This window comes from Theropithecus gelada, chromosome 12 (genome assembly GCF_003255815.1).
Source record: "Theropithecus gelada isolate Dixy chromosome 12, Tgel_1.0, whole genome shotgun sequence".
Taxonomy (NCBI): Eukaryota; Metazoa; Chordata; class Mammalia; order Primates; family Cercopithecidae; genus Theropithecus; species Theropithecus gelada.
The window spans coordinates 103497488-103517615 of NC_037680.1; positions in this window are offsets into that span (position 1 = coordinate 103497488).

Genomic DNA, 20128 nt, shown 5'->3' on the forward strand with positions numbered 1-20128 from the left:
GCGGCTACAGAGCCCCGAGTGGGAGACCGGGGGAAGGCGGGGGCGCGGGAGCTGGGCTGCCTCTTACCTAGCAGGTAAGACTTACCCACGGGAGGGAGGTTTCTAGTCAAGGCTTTTTCTCCCAGGAAATTTAAAAGCTACATTTCGGCTTCAGGGCGATAGGCCATGGTGAGGGGATCTGTATTTTTGTAAGGTTTTCTAAAGGACTTCTGGGCCAGCCCTCCACCTTGGGATCCCCAGATTTGCTGCCGTGAGGTACCTGGAAGGCACAGAGGGACGCCGAAGGGCAGTGACTCGGAGCAGTTATGGTCACTGCAAAAGGAGAACAGGGATCCCCAGGAAGTGTCTCACATCCGGCGCCGTGGGATTAGCTGCTGATCAATTAGGGAGAAAATGTAAATATCACCGTTTCTCCTGCTCCCCTTGCCCATCCGAGTGAGGGGGGATTCACACATAAGGCTGAGGGCATGGGGGAGGGGAAATGAGAGGTCCCTTATCATATTCCGAAGTCTATCCGTGACTTTAAAAAGCTGTTAGGGACCTTCAGAGGGTTCATAAGGCCAAAACCCTACTGTGCAAATATTGGCTGAAATGTTTTTTTCACACACAGCTCCCACACCCATTGAACCACCCTATAAATTTTTAACCTTGACCACAAGGATAATAGGGAGAAAACAAGGATGGTGCCAGCTCAACTGTACAGGAAAATGGGTACTTCATGAATGGACCAGATCAGCAGCCTGGGTCTCCTTGAAGCGCCCCTTTCAGGGTCACCTTGCGGTATCAGTCTCCCCACAAGCAAATGTTCCCCAAAGTTTTTTTATTTTTTAAGCTGACCCATAAACAAGCAGTTTGTCCCTGCTTGCTCGCCTGGCACTAGGGACCCACACAGATGTCACTCGGTTTAATGCTGTCTCATTTTGATGCCCGGCCCGTTTGGGGTTGCCGCCCATTTACTACTACGAGACCCTCCTCGGCCTGGGGCTGCCAGGCACTGCAGGATGCTGGCGGGGCACTCTGCAGTCCAGGCGCTGGGCATGCTCAGTGGCCTGGACCCTCCGGGCCGCGGGGGAGCGCGCCTCGGCCCAATGCGGGCTGAGGGGCGGGGCGAGTTTCCCTGGGCGGCCTGCTGATTGGTGGGATGGCCTGTTTTTCAAGCCTTGCACTGCAGAGGGAAGGTGGGGGAGAAGGGTTGAGGGTACCAAGGTAGGTTGCAAAGCGTAGTAAAAAAAGAAAAAGAAGAAGATGATGATGATGAAGGAGAAAAAGAACCATAAGCGCCATTCAGAGGCGTGCGATACGTAAATTAGGGGGATTGGGCATCTGCAGAGGGGCTCCTCCCTACCCAAGCCTGGGAGCCTCCCGTTTCTCCTCTCTCCTTCCTGTTCCCGGTCGTTCTGCAGCCTCATCTAAACCTGGTTAATCTATAATTTGAGTACACATGTTGAATTGAAAGCCCTCCCTCCTTTTCCTCTGACAACTTGGTGATGTGGGCACACGTGCCCACTATAGCAAGGCTATTAATAGCAGATATTTGGAAATGGAAGCGAGGCGGCACTCACAGGGACCGAAATTCTGGGGGTATAGAGTGCCTTATGGAGGGTGGGGCAGGGAGGTGAAGAATAGAGACGCCTGAAGTTGGTGGAAAAGTGTAACTGTGTGCCTGGTTTTACCCTAGACAAGAAAAAAGAGAGATGATAAAAGGGTTGTTTACTAGTAAAAATGTAATCCAGATAAGGCCAAAGGGCTTTTTACAGGTTTGATGTTTAGCGCTGCGATGGGGGTAGTGGAGTATTTAACGTTTTGTAAGACAACAAATCAAATCCATACACATTTACTTTTCAAATGGCCCGGTCCCTACCTTCATCCCTCCAACCTCCCCCCTTCCCCACCAAAAAAAAGCTAAATAAAGGTACTGTACCTCTACGGGGGAAAAATACTCTTTTCTAGAAGGAGGGGAGGGTTGGAAAATTTATTTGCATGTATTTTACAATTATCTTCTTAGGAAGGATTTTGATCATAAAAAGCTAATTATGATAATAAACCGTTTTAAAAATATATCTCTCAGTGTTAAAGCATTTCTGCTTTAAAAAACACAATTTCAGTTGCTAAATATTCGATAAAATTATGAAATAAACCGCACTGCTGTGACAAATTATGTTCAGACCCATGGGTTTCCTATGGAAGATAGTCACTGATCATAGGATATTAGTGCCATTTTTCTACTTGCTGATGTTTTACTACCAATTTAAAGGTGGTTAACATTTGTTATAATTATACTACAGTAAATTCAATTGTTCTCTACTTTTTTTAAATTAATGGGCTAACTGGAAATGCATTTACATTTGGTTCATGTAATATATAGAATAGAAAAAGACGCGTTTATGGGAACTCACTGAAGTACTGCTGAGCAGGTATGAATATTATTCTGTCACCTAAGCTAAATTAGTCTTTTGGTGTATTGTAATGAAATACACTGTATGGAAAATTTACTCCTCACTGAAAATTCACGGAACGGAAGAACAAGCTGTTACCAAAATCTGTTGCTCGATGCTGCCATCTATAGGAGAGTTAGAGCCGATTTGCGTAATACGCTAAGGTGCATTTTAAAAGAGGGCTAAAATAGTGATTCATCACAACATTGCAACAGCTATGTTGATGTCACTAATACAATACTAATTAAAGGAGTTAAGAGTTTACATGCTATGGATGCACTTTGGGGCAATACCTCTACAACTAGCTTTAAAATTGAATTATTGGTTTATGTATGATACTACCAGGAAAATAATGCAAAATTTATAGATTATTACATATATCTGTAAAGGGCTTGAGTTGGGTAGATGTAAAACTAAACATTTCAAAATTATAAAACACTGCTTGTATCAAAACATATGCTTTCCTTAAGATGTATGGGTCATAACTGGAGGAGCTGTTTAAATACCGGCATCTCTTAGAATTAATTTTGGCAATTTAGAACAGGGCTTGAAGGACAACTGAATGTGGATTTTCTCACTTTAAGATGTATTTTTATTTTAAGATGGCTCAATAGTAACAAGCATTTGAATGCCTACTCTGCAAGGCAATATGAAATACATAAAAAGACAGCTTCTTACAGCTTTGATGGAGTAATAAAAGAGTACAATAATAATTGATGACTAAAATGTGTGTGTGTGAGAGAGAGAGACAGAGAGAGAGATGTCGAATAACAAACAATTGGTATTTACTTTCATGATGGAAGAAATAACTAAATTTTTACAGAAGAGAGGAGCCTTAAGCTTGAACTTGAAATGGGCTATAACTCAGATACTTGGCACTTTTTATCCCACTCAAGTATTTTGGAACACCTACTTGCGTTAGGCACTAGGCTGGACACTGAGGATTTAGATATCAAAGACATGCTGCCCACAGGAAACTTACATTGAAAATGGCAGATGAACACAAGCACAGAGCACTATGCTGTCTTTTGTAGAAAAAATAGGCACAGGGCAAATGAGATCACATAACAACCAATTGCCTTCTGACATAAACATTATTAGTCACAGACAGTACAATTTGGGAGTCTGAAAGGTGCCTCTTCCCTTAAAAACTTTGTTTTCTCATGTAATTAAAATCTTTCATCTGTTTTATTTAAAAAATATAAAATAGGCCAATTAAAAGTGAGCTGAAAAGTCACACTTGGCTTGTAAATTGGCTAGATCAGGGTTTCTCAAACCCTAGGATCTTGTTAAAATGCAGGGTCTGGTTAAATGCAGAAGGTCAAGGGCAGGCTGAAGCATTGCATTTTTAACATACTCTAGGTGGTGCTGATTCTGCTGGGTAAGTAGCATAGTTCTAACGACTGATGCTTAATTGAAAGACACAATAATTTGGTGCTGTGATATGCAAGCAAGGCACTCATACTTTAGTATTATATACATGTATAAAGAGAACAATAGCAAGAAAAATTCTACTTAACTGAGGCATCATTGTGTTTGGGCTTCTCTCTTTTCAGTAACAGGCATCAAATCTTTCTGGTAAGCATGAAGAGTTATTATCAAACAGTTGTGTTAGTGTTTTCCAAGGTGTAATTAAAAATGGAGATTTCTTACCTCATCCCAGTCCTACTGAACCAAAATCTCTTAGCGATATATGGGCCCCCCTGCATTCACAGTTTAAGCAGCATTACAAGAGATTATTATTTACATTAAAATTTAAGAATCATTGGCTTAAATACAAAAAAAAATTGTAATTATATACTTCCAGAATTGGCAAATGCACAGCCTTAACCAGTCAACAAAGATCTTCACCTGTGAACTGTTTACTACAACTGGGTAGAGCAGGCAATGACCCAAACCTGCATGAATCTCCCAATATGAATTGATTTTCCTTTGAAGAAAATCAGTTACTGGCAATCAGCTAGTGAGAATCCAGTTCTGCTCTCATCTTGATTTCATCCCTCATCTATTCTAGAGAACTGAGGGAAAATAAATGCACCAAGAACTAACATGGGATTTCAGAAAGACAGTAATGCCCTCAACAGATGATTTCAAAACATTTGCTGTTTGGGGAGCAAATAAAGCATGAAATAAACAGATGGATGGGGTTGGAGGAAAGGAGGGAGGTGAAAACTCCATGCCACTGTTTAATTCTTTCACTTCAGAAATTCTAGTGATTAATTGGTGATTTTGGGGGCGGTGGGGAGAATCCATAAGTGATATTTGTCTAAAAAACTTGGTCCTGGTCCAGGCATAGTAGCTCATGCTTGTCATCCCAGCAATTTGGGAGGCAGAGGCAAAAAGAACCTTGAGTCCAGGAGTTCAAGGTTGCTGTGAGCTATGATCATGCCACTGCACTCTAGCCTGGTTGGCAGAGTGAGACTTTGTCTCTAAATATGAATAAAAAGACGACTAGCTTTTCCTTTTTTAATTTTCTTGATTTCCTTAACTATTATATTCTCATTTTCTTTTACAGTCTTGTTTGCTAAGAATCAGGGGGTCTGCCAGTCAATTTGTTATCTTAGACAATGCCAGTAGTGTTTTTGGTCATTTAATCCAGAGAAAGAACCTCCAGCTCGCTTGCTTGCTTTCTCTCTCTCTCTCTCTCTCTCTCTCTTTCTTTCGGCAGAGTCTCACGTCTCACTCTGTTACCCAGGCTGGGGTTCAGTGGCGCGATCTCAGCTCACTGCAACCTCCGCCTCCCAGGTTGAGGTAATTCTCCTGCCTCAGTCTCCTGAGTAGCTGGGATTACAGGCATGCGCCACCACACCCAGCTAAATTTTGTATGTTTAGTAGATACGCGGTTTCACCATGTTGGCCTGGCTAGTCTTGAACTCCTGACCTCAGGTAACCCACCCGTCTCGGCCTCCCAAAGTGCTGGGATTACAGGTGCGAGCCACGATGCCCAGCCACTGTTTCTTATATTTGAAGAGCCAAGTGTTATATCTAGAGAAGCACATACTTAGAAAGATTTGCAGACTTTACAACACCTTTTGCTGGTTTTGCCCCCTTCTTTATCTTAAATTTGTCTTTTTGGTGCAGTGCCCTCTAAACTTTCTAAATTTAAATTTATATTTAAAGTCTAAAATTTGATAGCCCAAAAATGTCTTCACAGTAATCCCTCAACTTCATTTGTTTATTTTTTAATGTGAATTTCAGTAATGAAGAATGTCTCATGCCCTCTATTCAGTGGGCAGGATCTAGAGGTAGAGCTAGTTGGTTTTACTGTGGTCGTACTAACAAAGAATTGCTGGGTCACCATGGCCCCCTCATTCTTCTCACATCCCCTCCTCAATTGCAAGGCGAATAATCATCTCTTTTTCTCAGTAATGATGGATGTCCCATGCTCTCTATTCACTTGGCAGGGTCTGGTGGTAGAACTAGTTGGTTTCACTAACAAAGAATTGCTGGGTCACCATGTTCCCCTCATTCTTCCCACATCCTCTCCTTAACTGCAAGGTTAAGGACCATCTCTCTCTTTCTCCCCTACCCCCTCCTCCTCCTCCTCCTCCTTCCCCTCCTCCTCCTCCTTATTCTTTTTACTGGGTCTCATCAGTCCAAGGTTCTTCATTTTAAGAAAGGAAAAAAAAAAAAAAAACTAACTAGAAGCTTAAGGACATTAGCTTTGTGTGGATTGGGAAGATACAAGTTAATTTGAACTTAAGAGATTTGTAATTACATCACTACCTGTGGTGTTGTCTGGTCTGACTCTACAAGTGGGCAGAGGGTTACCTATATCAGAATCGCCTGTGGAATTGTTCAGATCAAAGCTTCCTGCATCCCACCTCTGACGCTTCTAAATCAGATCCTCTGTAGGTCAATGTGTGACCTACATGTGTGTGACCATTTCCCATTCCCACCTCCGTGAGTTTTATGTATGCTAAGATTTGAAACCCACTGATTGGCCTATCTCTAAAATCCTAGATTACAAATGAAGATATTAGGAAATGTATGCAATATTGACCTCCAGCAACTGTCACAACTTTGGTCAATAGTTTTTCTGAAATATTTTACTGCAGTGACTTTAAAACTTTTGACCATGACCTGCAGTAAAGATACATTTAGAAACACATTGTACATCAGTGCATACACACACAGTCAGACTCACTCATGACTAAATACAACTTAGCCTTACTACCTGCAATGCACTCAGATCTTTTTACCCTTTCTTTTTCTCTCTCTTTCAATCTCACACTTTCTCTTTTTCTTTTAATGCTTTCTAAGACCCACTAAATTCATTTCCCAGCACACTAAGGTGTCATGACCTACAGTTTGAAAACACCAACTTTCTATCTGAATATTTCTGAATTCAAAAACAACAGAACAATGATCATCTCTAGATCCTTGGCTGCACCACCCATAGAACACCTAAGGAGGAAATTCACAATGCTTCCAATGGATTCAAGTTTACTTAACATTATTTTTGGTAGTAACCAAGAATGGTTTTTTACTGCTTTTTTTCTTAAGTGGTTGGGCACCAGTCTGTTCCTTCTAAGCAATAAGATCTGATGCACTTACAGTTTTCATACAGCGGAAATCTAAAGACAGGCAAAAGGCAAATTAAGAACATTGAATGTGATTGAGTTACTGTTTTTAAAAATAGACATGTATCCTCACTTCCCAATATTATTTCATTGTAATAATTGAGCTAATGTTGTTTGCTATATAAAGTATTGGAGGAAAAGAAGTTAGAGATTATAAATATATTTAAAATATATTCTTGTAAATTTGTATTTTATATTTGCATCAGTTTTGGATTGGGGTTAAAGGAGAAAATAGCTGTTTTCTTTTATAAAGAAGACAAATTTTCAAAAACTGCTTACTAGGAATTTAAATTATTAGTTTTATTAATAACATTAGTTTCATAAAAACTGGATAAAATGTTCCTATTTTGTATTTCTTAATTTACCAAACAAATATCTTTGATTCCTAGGAAATTAAAATTTTAAGGGCTAATTCCCCTTAATTCATTCAACAAATATTTACTATGATGAAGAAATGTTCCATGCAGAGGAAATGGCCAATGCAAAGAGCTCCTGACTGGAGGGCTTGTGGCACATTCTAGGAGAGTGAGGAGGTAAGTGCAGTGGGAGCAGAGTGAGGAAGGGGAGAATAGGAGGAAGCACGCTTAGTGAGATAACAGTGGACACAATCATAAGGGATCGTGTAGGCCTTTGTAAGGACTTTGGTTTTTACTCTGTGAGTGGAAACCACCGGAGGGTGTATAATAGAGCAGTGATGTAATTTGACATATTTTAAAGACACTCTGGGCCCGGCTCCATGGCACAGGCCTGTAATCCCAGCACTTTGGGAAGCCGAGGCAGGCATGGTGGCAGGCACCTGTAGTCCCAGCTACTCCGGGGGTCTGAGTCAGTAGAATCGCATGAACCACACAGGCAGAAATTGCAGTGAGCTGAGATCGCGCCACTGCACTCTAGCCTGGGTAACAGCGAGACTCCGTCAAAAAAAAAAAAAAAAAAAAAGACACTCTGGAAGCTCTGTTGGAATAGACTGTTGGGAGGAGGACAGGGATAATGGCAGAAGCAGACCTCATAAAAGGCTACTGCAGAAATATGGTCAAGAGATTATGGTCATTAGTAAAGATGGTGAGAAGTAATAAAGTTCTGAATATATTTTGAGGGCAGCATCAGCAGGATTTGCAGGTGGTTTGGATGTGACATGGAAGAAAAAGAATGTAGGATGACTCCAAGATGTTTTTTACTTGTACAACTGAAAAGATAAAATCCCCATCAACTGAGACAGTGTATCAGTTTTCTATGGGTGGGTTAAGAAACTGCTCTAAAGAAATAATTATGAGGTCGGGCGTGGTGGCTCATGCCTGTAATCCCAACACTTTGGGAGGCCGAGGCGGGCGGGTCACAAGGTCAGGAGATCGAGACCATCCCAGCTAACACGGTGAAACCCTGTCTCTACTAAAAATACCAAAAAAATTAGCCGGGTGTGGCGGCGGGCGCCTGTAGTCCCAGCTACTCGGGAGGCTGAGGCAGGAGAATGGCGTGAACCCGGGAGGCGGAGCTTGCAGTGAGGCGAGACTGCGCCACTGCACTCCAGCCTGGGTGACGGAGTGAGACTCCGTCTCAAAAAAAAAAGAAATAATTATGAAACATCAACTCTTTTATTATACTCTAGGATTCTATGGGCCAGGAATTCAGACAGGGCACTGTGTGGATGGCTTGTCTGTGTCCCGGTTGGGATGGCTCAGATGGTTGTGGAACTATTTGACCTGAAAGGCAGGAGCCTGGAATCATTTGAAACATTGTTCACTAATGTATTTGGCACCTGGGTTAGAATGACTGAAGGCTACATCAACTAGAGTACTTACATCTGGTCTCTCCATGTGACTTGGACTTTTCACAGCTTGGAGGCTGGATTTCAAAGGTGAGCGTCTGAAGAGAGACCATCTCAAGAGTTAACATGCCAAGAGGGAGCTTCTAGAGAGGAGGTGTTCCAAGAGAATCAGAGAGAAGTTGTGTAGCCTTTTGTGATCTTATCTCAGAAGTCAGAGCTTCATTTCTACTGTATGTATCCTATTGATCAAAGTAGACATGAGCCCACCCAGATAAAAGGGCAAGAAACTTGGACCACAGTTCTTGATGGAAGTAGAGTCAAACAAACAAACAAACAACAACAACAAAGAAAACACTTGTAGTCATTGTTTTAAACTACCACAGATTGAAAGACTGTGACTGAACAGGAATGGGGAAGATGGGGGAAGATCAGGAGTTTGGTTCTAGACATGTTGAGTTTCAGGTGCTTATTGATCCTCCAAGTGGAGATATCAAGTAGGCATTTGTATACATGAGACTAGAGTTGAAAAGATGAGTCTGGGCTCAAAGTATAAATGTAAAGGTTGTCAGCCTATGAGTGGGATTTAAAGCCCATAATACTGGATAAAATCATCAAGAGAGAAAGTAGATAGAGAAAAGAATAGGACAAAGATGCCAGCAAGGGAGACAGAAGAACAACCGTAAAGTTGCTCTCTTTTAGGCAAAAGGAAGACACTGTATCAGGAAAAAGAGAGTGAACAACTGAGTCAATTGCTGCTGATGATCAAGTCAGAAGAAGACTTGGAATTGACATAAGATCTAGCATTATGTTTGTGTTATGTGTAAGATATTAACATTGATCGCAGATGCACACAATGTTTATGATCTGACTGAATTCTTTAGTAGAATCACAAAAGTTCAACATACTCAGATGTGTACAGTAGGTTAGTAGAGTTTGCAGGAATAATTATGGCAACGTACTTCATATTTCCTAAATAACTTTAACTTGAAAAATTCCTGTGAGGATAGAGATACTAAAGTACAGTGGATGCTATATTTAGTCTCACTATGCAATTTAGTCTTCTTGTCTCTAAGATTGGACTTCTAAACATTCTTAAGATTTTGAGAGAGGGAGAGAGAGATATTCATATTAATAGGAAAAATTACCAAGATATGTCCTAATTTTTAAACCAAATATTTTAAAATCTTTTAGACTAAAGTTTATATCTAGGAATATACTTCTGGATTTATTAGTCTTTACTGATTTAAAACTTACAAAATAACAAATAATAGCTTTCATCTTTTTAAAAATTATTTTAAAAGATTAATGTAAGGTAATTTAGTGCAAAAGACAAATACCAATACCAACACCTAGTTTTAAGTTGGAAAATGTGAAATAAAATCTTATGTAAAATACATAAATACCCACCAATATAATAATAATGTAACATAAAATCACCATGTCATTGGCAGGACACACAATTTACCAAGGTGTAAAAACCATAACATAACTCTTGGAATCTCTATAGAACTACAAAATATAGTTGATTCTTGAACAATGCAGGCATTAGGAGTGGCGACTCCACAAAGTTGAAAATCTGCATATAACTTTAGACTCTCCAAAAACTTAACTTCTAATAGCCTACCATTGACCAGAAACTTTACTGATAATGCAGTTGATTAGCACATATTTTGTATCTGCATTTTATACTGTATTTTTAAAATAAAATAAACTAGAGAAAAGTGAATGTTGACTGGGCACGGTGGCTCATGCCTGTAATCCTAGCACTTTGGAAGGCCAAGGTGAATGGATCACCTGAGGTCAGGAGTTCGAGATCAGCCTGGCCAACATGACGAAACCCCGTCTCTACTAAAAATACAAAAATTAGCTGGGTGTGGTGGCGGGCGCCTATAATCTCAGGTACTTGTGAGGCTGAGGCAGGAGAATCGCTTGAACCCGGGGGGACGGAAGTTGCAGTGAGCCGAGATCACACCACTTCACTCCAGCCTGGGCAAAAGAGCAAGACTCCGTCTCACACACACACACAAAAAGTGAATGTTAAGAGAATCATAAGGAAAAAAATATATTTACTACTCCTTAAGTGAAAGTGGAGCGTCCTAAAGATCTTCATCCTCATCATCCTCAGATTGAGTAGGCTGAGGAGGGGGAAGAAGAAGAGGGTTTGGTCTTGCTGTCTCAGTGGTGGCAGAGGCAGAAGAAAATCGTGGATAAATGGACCCATGCCATTCAAACCCCTGCTGTTCAAGGGCCAGCTGTATACTTAAACACATTCCTGGGAGTTGTAAAACTAATGTTACTGTTGTTTTCATTTTGCAGTTTTTCCATCATGATATAAAAGCAAAAGTAAAACTAATCTGTGTACAATTTATTATAGGTCAACTGAGAATGGCAGAGGACTCATCTCACCTTTGCCACATGGTGACTCGCCCCACTCCCCCAGGTGACCTTGCTTGTGCATGTGGATATTTGCTCAGATTAACGTTTCCCACAAAATTGCTTGCTCTCTTTCATTCTGTCCGTGGTTGGTTGTGGTTTATTTGTTGATAACTGAGAGTATTTAAAAATTGCCAAAATAAAAGCCATTTCTTTTTTTTTTTTTTTTTTTTTTTGAGACGGAGTCTCGCTCTGCCGCCCAGGCTGGAGTGCAGTGGCCAGATCTCAGCTCACTGCAAGCTCCGCCTCCCGGGTTCACGCCATTCTCCTGCCTCAGCCTCCCGAGTAGCTGGGACTACAGGCGCCCGCCATCTCGCCCGGCTAGTTTTTTGTATTTTTTAGTAGAGACGGGGTTTCACCGTGTTCGCCAGGATGGTCTTGATCTCCTGACCTCGTGATCCACCCGTCTCGGCCTCCCAAAGTGCTGGGATTACAGGCTTGAGCCACCGCGCCCGGCAAGCCATTTCTTTTCTCCCCGAATAGCCTCATTTTTTCTATTCCCTGTTTCCCCTCCTATTACATTTCGAGGGACTCTCAAACAGAGCTCAAGATGGTTCAGGACCACGGAGAGCGCAAGGAAGGGGAACTACCAAAGCGTTTTAGTCATGCAGGTGGGGAAAGAGATGATCCTGAAATTGTTTTTATTTTTTTGAGAGGGTGTCTCGTTCTGTCACCCAGGCTGGAGTGCAGTAGCACCATCTCGGCTCACTGCAACCTCCGCCTCCCGGGTCCAAGCGATTCTCACGCCTCAGCCTCCTGAGTAGCTGCGATTATAGGTGTGCACCACCATGCCCAGCTAATTTTTTGTATTTTTAGTAGAGACAGGGTTTTGCCATGTTGGCCAGGCTGGTCTCGAATCCCTGACCTCCAGTGATCCACCCGCCTCAGTCTCCCAATGTGCTGGGATTACAGGCGTGAGCCACCACGCCCGGCCGATCCTGGAATTGTTGCTGGACAATTTTTATTTAAAAGACATTATTGTAAGGAGTAACAGTGAATTCTGGCTCCTTGAAATTTGAGGAGAATGACTTTTCTGGACATTTGGCCAGTGCTTTCTAAACTTCTCCACTGAATTCTATCTAATGAAAGATAAGAGGACCCTGAAAGTGGGAGTAGCCATAAGTCACCAGTGCCAAATGTCTTTTGAAGTTTGCATTTATTGATTGCTACCATTTATGTAAAGTTTTACAGTTTTGACAGTTATGGGGTGCACTAGTTCACCACAGAAGAGAATTAAGTCATACAGAGACAGCAGGGTTTAGAATGGATGAGAAGAGGAGTGTGCAGGCTCCAGTCCCCAAAGTCTCCAGGACTGTCCCAGAACCTGCAGCTCATCTGTCAATTCTGTCAACTACCCAGGATCGTCTCAAGAATTATCCCCCAACATCCACCTTTTAAATTTCCTCGAGCTAGTTTCATTTGAGTTTTGTCACTTGCAACTGAATGAGTCCTACTAATGCAGGTAGATTCCACTGAGAAGGGGAATTCTAGGCTAGGAGTACAAGATTACAGGCAAGGAGACGGGAACATAGCTTGGGATTTCCTGGGGCAGTGAGAAAACTGACTTTGAAAAATGAAATGGTTTCTAAAAAGTTTATACAGCTTCTCTATATGGCAATGGGGTAGGAGTATAAATTATTTCAGCTTCTTCTGAGGGCAGTTGAACAAGAACTATAAAAATTTTGAATGCTGATAGCATTTGACCTAACAATTCCACCTCTAGAAGTAAATTCTACAGTAGTAATCATAAAAACATATTCATTGAAATGTTATTTTCTCATAGAATATGTCAAAACAACATGTGTCCATCAATAGAGAACTTGCTAAATGATTAATGCTACCTTTACATATTGAAATACTGCATAGCCGGCCAGGCACGGTGGCTCAAGCCTATAATCCCAGCACTTTGGGAGGCCGAGACGGGCGGATCACGAGGTCAGGAGATCGAGACCATCCTGGCTAACACGGTGAAACCCCGTCTCTACTAAAAAATACAAAAAACTAGCCGGGCGAGGTGGCGGGCGCCTGTAGTCCCAGCTACTCGGGAGGCTGAGGCAGGAGAATGGTGTGAACCCGGGAGGCAGAGCTTGCAGTGAGCCGAGATTGCGCCACTGCACTCCAGCCTGGGTGACAGAGCAAGACTCCGTCTCAAAAAAAAAAAAAAAAAGAAATACTGCATAGCTGTGGAAGAGAATTTAGTAGATCTATATGTCCCATTATGGAACAATCCCCATGGAGGGAAAAAAGAATAAGGTACAGAATTGTATCATAGATGTTCTCTTTTTTCTTTTTTGGAAAGCACACGTATGCTTTTATATACACAGAAAAATTCTAGAATGGCAAACAAGATATCTTTGCAATAGCTTTTTTCTGGGAGGGGACTCATTTAAAAAATTCTCCCATATTGCTTGTATTGTTTTGTTAAACGCATCCGTGTATTCTACTTGGGTTAAGCTGTAACTAAATATGATTAAAATATAGAACAATAAAAACCTCAGAGATGTATGCATAAATATCACTTGCTTAGGAATTTCTAGGTAGGGACTATTTTAAGCCCTCTACCTATATTATCTCATTCAATCCTTGGAGCAACTCTAGGAGGGAGGAGTTCTCCTCAAATTGCAGATGAGGTTGATGAAGCTTAAAGGGTAATGATGCCATGAGTCCATCCTCTGGCTCCAAAGCCCTTGTGTTTAACTGTTCTCCCTTTTGTATGTCTGTGCTAAAGTGAGTTTGCTATAATATCCATAAGGAAGAATTTCCATGTAAAAACTAGATTTCCTTGCAGGCAGTCTATTGGTGATATCCAATAAAGACTGAATAGTGGCTAGCAATACGAACCACACACACAAGAAAAACTTTTCCTTTTGTACCAGGTACTTAGATTAGGTGTAGTGATTTTCTTAAATTGACTGTCAAGGTAAACACCACCTCATATATTTCATCAGAGAGCAAGTATATAACAGTGGTTTCTCTCTCCAGCAGTGGGAGCCACGGAATCAGGACAATGCCACACAGTTAGGCTTTCATGTTAGATCATTCTTATAGTTTTGAGGGATTGAATTACAAGAAAGGAGATTGGAGGCAGATAGGCTATTGTCATGCAGATTTGTAGGGTGTCCATCCAGCATTCACTTTTTCCATCTTTTGCCAGGGGTACTCTACACAATATCACCAGTCATTTAATAGAATGCCACTTAGATTAGGCTTAAGTCTGGACTGCCTTCCTTCACTCAGCTCTGCCACTTGCCATCATTGTAAAAGCAGACGACTTAGTGCCTTTCATGCTTCAAGTATCAATACTATAGGAATAGTAATAGTTTCACATTGAATTATTGTGGAGTTGTAAACAGATGATACTTGTGTTATCAGTGCTCAATAAATATCAGCTGTCCTCCTCCTTGTTGTTGTTGTTCTCAACCATGTATTTTAAATGGGATTAGTCACACCACTCCTCATGTCCCCCAGACATTAATACCTGACTCCTTTGCACAACAAGGCTTAGCATATGGTGGTGGGGATTACAAAATCGTTACAGAAATTTCATGTGTAAAGAAGGGGCGAGAGTTGGCCAGTTTGACTCTTCCTTAACCTATTTTACTTTTCTTAAATATTACAATATCACCAGATATACTTTCTGTTTATTTGTTCTCTGAGAGTATGTAATGTGTCTGATTTGTTGCCTGCTGTCTTCGGGACAGTGATAAATATGAGTTCAATAAAGCGGATGAAGAAAGCAGTCCATGAGTGGGACTGTATGAACAGTGGAGAAAAGTCATGAAGGAAAGATGGCGTTCCATGCGAACTGGAGTAAAGTGAACATGTCTTGTCTATAAGAGGGCTCACGCCTTTAAAGCATTCAGCATCCTGTAACCGTCACAAAAGTCATTCCAAGAAGAGAGTTTGAGCTTTTAGAGGGAAAGGAAAGTGTCCTCTTCCCTTGAGAAGCATTCAGAGCATCTACTACCACACTTGGGATATAGCAGGCACTTGGTATTCAATTAAAGAATAGAATGGGATTAAATAACTATGAGGGCCCACATGGATGACTTTGAATACAGATCAAAAGTTTGGACTTATCTTGTCAGTAATGAGGAGCCTTTGGTATGATCAACAGAAGTAACATAAGCAGAACTGACGTATAGAGTAAAATGGAAATCTTGAGCAAAGGTAGGTTAGTTAGGAGTCTGTTTCAATAGACCAAAGGAGATGGAGAGCATGAGGGGCTCAGTTAGTCTTGTGGTGGTGGAAATAAAGAGGACAAAGCAGGTGCAGAAAAAAATCAGAGGAGGAAACAATGGGCTGTTGAAACAAATTGGATATTTGGGACAATGGCAAGAGAAAAGTCAAAGATGACTGGGATTTTAATCCTGAGCAACTGGTAGGCTAGTGAGACATCTAACCACTCTCCCCATCTCCTTCCCCAATAAGTTAATTACTCACAGAAAAATCGTTAGCCAGAAGTCAGCATGTTTACGTCAGTTCCTTAACCCTGCAAGTCGACATTGGTGATGCAGGTGGCCAAGACAGGTGCTGCACACACTAGATTACAGCACGGAAGAGGAGCCCAGGGCCATGGAGGCGCCCAGCAAGTGGCGAAATATAGGCACCTTGACCTACTGGGTTGCCTGTATGACCAGCTACAGAAGCTGCTCAGTGTTTGGAGATGGAGCTGCCTGCAATCTGGCCACTCAGCAAGAATTTTCAGACTGTTTCTATCCCATGGTGGATGCTCCTTCCAACACCATTCTTTTAAAGTGCACACTTCTGATCACTTTCCAACTATAAATGGCCTGAATTTATTTTCCTTTCTTTACCAAAAGCTAATCTAAGTAATTTTTTTCTTTCCATGCTCCTTATTCATGAACTCTAATTGTTGGTAACTTTGAGAGCATTGGTCATCTTAATTTCTTACCACTAATGACATGACAAGTTAATTTCTGTAATAAGTACAGCTGAAATTATTTTTCTATCTTATAATATTTTGTCATGAACACTTTCCTAGAATCTTCCTTCTGGAATCCCACTTTTTATGTAGTTTGCAGATTCTCTTTTCTAAAATAAAGATTAGCATGTAAGATAATAAAGTTATTATATATTTCATCCAAACTGTAAAAATACATTGAATATTTTACTTCTTAATTCCTCTAGGTAATATAAAAGTATTTTAGACAGTTTTATATTGTATTAATTGAAGCATATCAAAGTTGATTGATTTCTAAAGACTGTGAACTTAACCCACATAAGAGGAGGCAAAAGTAAAGATTAGAACTTGCCATCTCTATTCCAGTCCATTAATTCTATCTTAAGCTATTTCTGGTAAGTGTGTACTTTGGAGAAAAAAAAAAATGTTATTTGAAGAGTGGCCACTATATTTGTTTCTAGCTAAACTAAAGTTTTAAAATTCCAGTTCCTCAACAAATGGAAGATGAAATTTTCCAATTCTTCAAAGTACGATTTTTAGGACTTGCTACTAAAGGTTAAATTTTCTCTCTCTGTTACAACATATTCATGGATTCTTTAGACATTAAAGTAAAGGTGGGGTGGAAGAGTAGAAAATAACAGAATCTATTTATAACTTTAGGTTTTCTTATGAATTGCCCCCTGCTCTGTCTCTAGTTTGTGACATGATGCTGATAGCATGTCTATTAGTGTGTAGGTGACGCTGCCTTCAGCTAGAAGCTGGGTTCAACAACATTAGGTTGACTTGCAGGCTACAAAGCCTGTGACTAAGGTCATCACATGTAGCACCAGATTTGATGTCAGGAGCTGATGTTCTTTTCACCTTCTTTCCCCATGAACTTCTTAACTTAGTATTTCTAAGGATATTATACAGTGGCATCGTGCTGACTTAGGCTAGGCAGTGACAAATTTAATGTTACTTCACCTCTGCTAGGGGGAATTCAAGACTCATCACCGTGTCCAGAAACCCAATAGCATATTTGAATATTCTGAACTGCAAACCTGGTTGCATTAACAAGAATGGTATGGGAATGGTGAAAAAAACAATAAGCTATGCAATAAATTATCAGTTTATTTTCTGGAGAAGGTTACTTTGAAGGTCATAAATTTCTTCTGTATAAGGATCCCTGGAATGGTTTAAGAAACAGCCTACTTATGGTCAAAGTTAAGAAATGAATAATCTCTTAAACTGCCCCATATCCAAGACTCTGTTGTTTACAGGTTATACAAAGAAAATATAAAACACAGGTCTAGGCCAGGCACAGTGGCTCACGCCTATTATCCCAGCACTTTGGAAGGCTGAGGTGGGTGGATCATCTGAGGTTAGGTGTTTGAGACCAGTCTGACCAACATGGTAAAACCCTATCTCTACTAAAAATACAAAAATTAGCTGGGCGTGGTGGCAGGCACCTGTAATTCCAGCTACTCGGGAGGCTGAGGCAGGAGAATCGTTTGAGTCCAGGAGGCGAAGGTTGCAGTGGGCCAAAATCGCACCACTGCACCAGCCTGGGTGACAACACAAGACTCCATCTCAAAAAAACCACACACACACACACACACACACACACACACACACACACGTCTAATACCTTTTTCTGAGGGACAACTTGCAGTTTAGTTCATTTCTCACTGAAGCAAAATAACAATTTACATTTAAATGGTGGTTTTCCTTAAACATACGAAAATGTATAGTTCTTGAACACACCAGTCTATTGGCATTTTCTACAGCTAATGCTTCCAGTGTCTGAAGTGGTGTGACATCATCTATACCACCTTCATTATACTATTTTTGTCCCATGTAGGAGTGCATAATGAGCTATATACTACTAGTAATATGTTTATTCCTTGTGTTTAAGAGCAGGCAAGGTCAGAAGTTATACTAATTCTTTGGGGATGAGTTCATTGGTCAATGTCAGCAAATAACTTTTCTGAGAGTTAAAAATTGGTCCAGTTATTGGCTTAACTAAAATGCCTAGAGTGTTACAGTAAATGATTGTTCAGCTCAGTCACAGACAGTTGATCTGGTAGGCCTAGTTGATGGTGTTCTAATTAATGCCTTATAGTAGTCAATCAAAAATTACTGGGCACCGATCAGGTACATTACACTGATACTCAGCAGGGAACCAAGAGGAAATAACCCACTAAGGCATTAGCTAAATGAAGAGCAACCATAAACTGGTAGCTAATGAGGTAGACATTTGTCATTATGAAGTATCAACCTGAAACTATGTAATTGAACAACCCAAATGCACAGATGAGTTCCGAATCACCCAACCAAGCAGGGATCCAAAGGATCCCAAATTCGCCCTGTTTAAATGGAGCTGTCTCTGCATGGAAGAATAGGGAAGACAACAGCAGTTAAGGCTGGCAGTTAAATGACATTGTAACCAGTATATTCTCAAAGGGAGAAACTCCACTCATGTTTATATGTGAATCATTTGGGGACTGGGGTGCTCACACAAAGTTAAATTCCTAGGATCCACATGAGACCAAATAAATAAAAAATCCAGCATGCACCATTTTAACAAGCTCTTCAGTGAATTCCGCAGTCGGTGGTTTACAGTTCACATGTTGAGAGATACCCTTTATGGTTTCACATAGATCCCTAGGTCTTTCCTGTTTGTATTGGTAAAGTCTAACTTAACTGCATTGTTAAGGTTATACAGAAGCTAGTTTAGAGGTATAAGAATTCAGAATGATATGATAATTTGGAGGGCATTCTTTCTCCTATTACTTGTTTGAATCAGGAGTTGCAAACTTCTGGCCAGATGTGGTTGGCCCATGAATAGTCTTTTAAGTGGTCCAAACAGTATTTATTTATTTATTTATTTTTTGAGATGGAGTCTTGCTTTGTTGCCCAGCCTGGAGTGCAGTAGCACAGTCTCTGCTCACTGCAAGCTCCGCCTCCCGGGTTCACACCATTCTCCTGCCTCAGCCTCCTGAGCAACTGGGACTACAGGCGCCCGCCACCAGGCCCTGCTAATTTTTTGTATTTTTAGTAGAGACGGGGTTTCACCGTGTTAGCCAGGGTGGTCTCTACCTCCTGACCTCATGATCCTCCCACCTTGGCCTCCCAAAGTGCTGGGATTACAGGCATGAGCCACCACGCCCGGTCCAGTATTTTTTAAATTATTTGCCAACATTAAACATTAGAAGATGATACACCAAAATCTGAAATTCTAGTTTCTCTTTAGAAATCAGATGACCTGGCCAGGTGCAATGGCTCACGCCTATAATCCCAGCACTTTGGGAGGCTGAGGCAGGCAGATCAGAAGGTCAGGAGTTTGAAACCAGCCTGGCCAACATGATGAAACCCCATCTCTACTGAAAATACAAAAGTTAGCCAGGCGTGGTGGTGGGCACCTGTAATCCCAGCTACTCAGGAGGCTGAGGCAGGAGAATTGCTTGAGCCCGGGAGGTGGAGCTTGCAGTGAGACCAGATCGCACCATCGCACTCCAGCCTGGGCAACAAGAGTGAGAATCCATCTCAAAAAACAAACAAACAAACAAACAAACAAATAAAAACAGACAACCTGAGAGTACTGAGCCCTGATTTCTACAAGACCTCAGTCAGCTAGAATTGAAAAACAGCTGCCCCTTTCAATGGGTAGTTTTCCATAGTCCCATGACTCCAGATCATTTCCCTGACACCATGGCCAAATGTCAGGCGCCATTTGTCACCACGGTGCTTCAGATGCTCTCTTCCATCTGGCCCACTTGACTCATTTATATCACCTGCCTATATTCTCTAGGCACTTGAGTTTATGACCCCTGTCTTAAGGGTACTTCAAAACCAATTGCTTTTGAACAGTATTTGATGATGAAGACAGATATTCCACATTCAGACTTATTCTGGTGCATTCCCCTGGGATCCACATACTATGCTCCTGGGCAGAATCTGGGCTAATTCATTTAAAGAATGCTCATTAATCAAAAGAAAGTCCAATCTA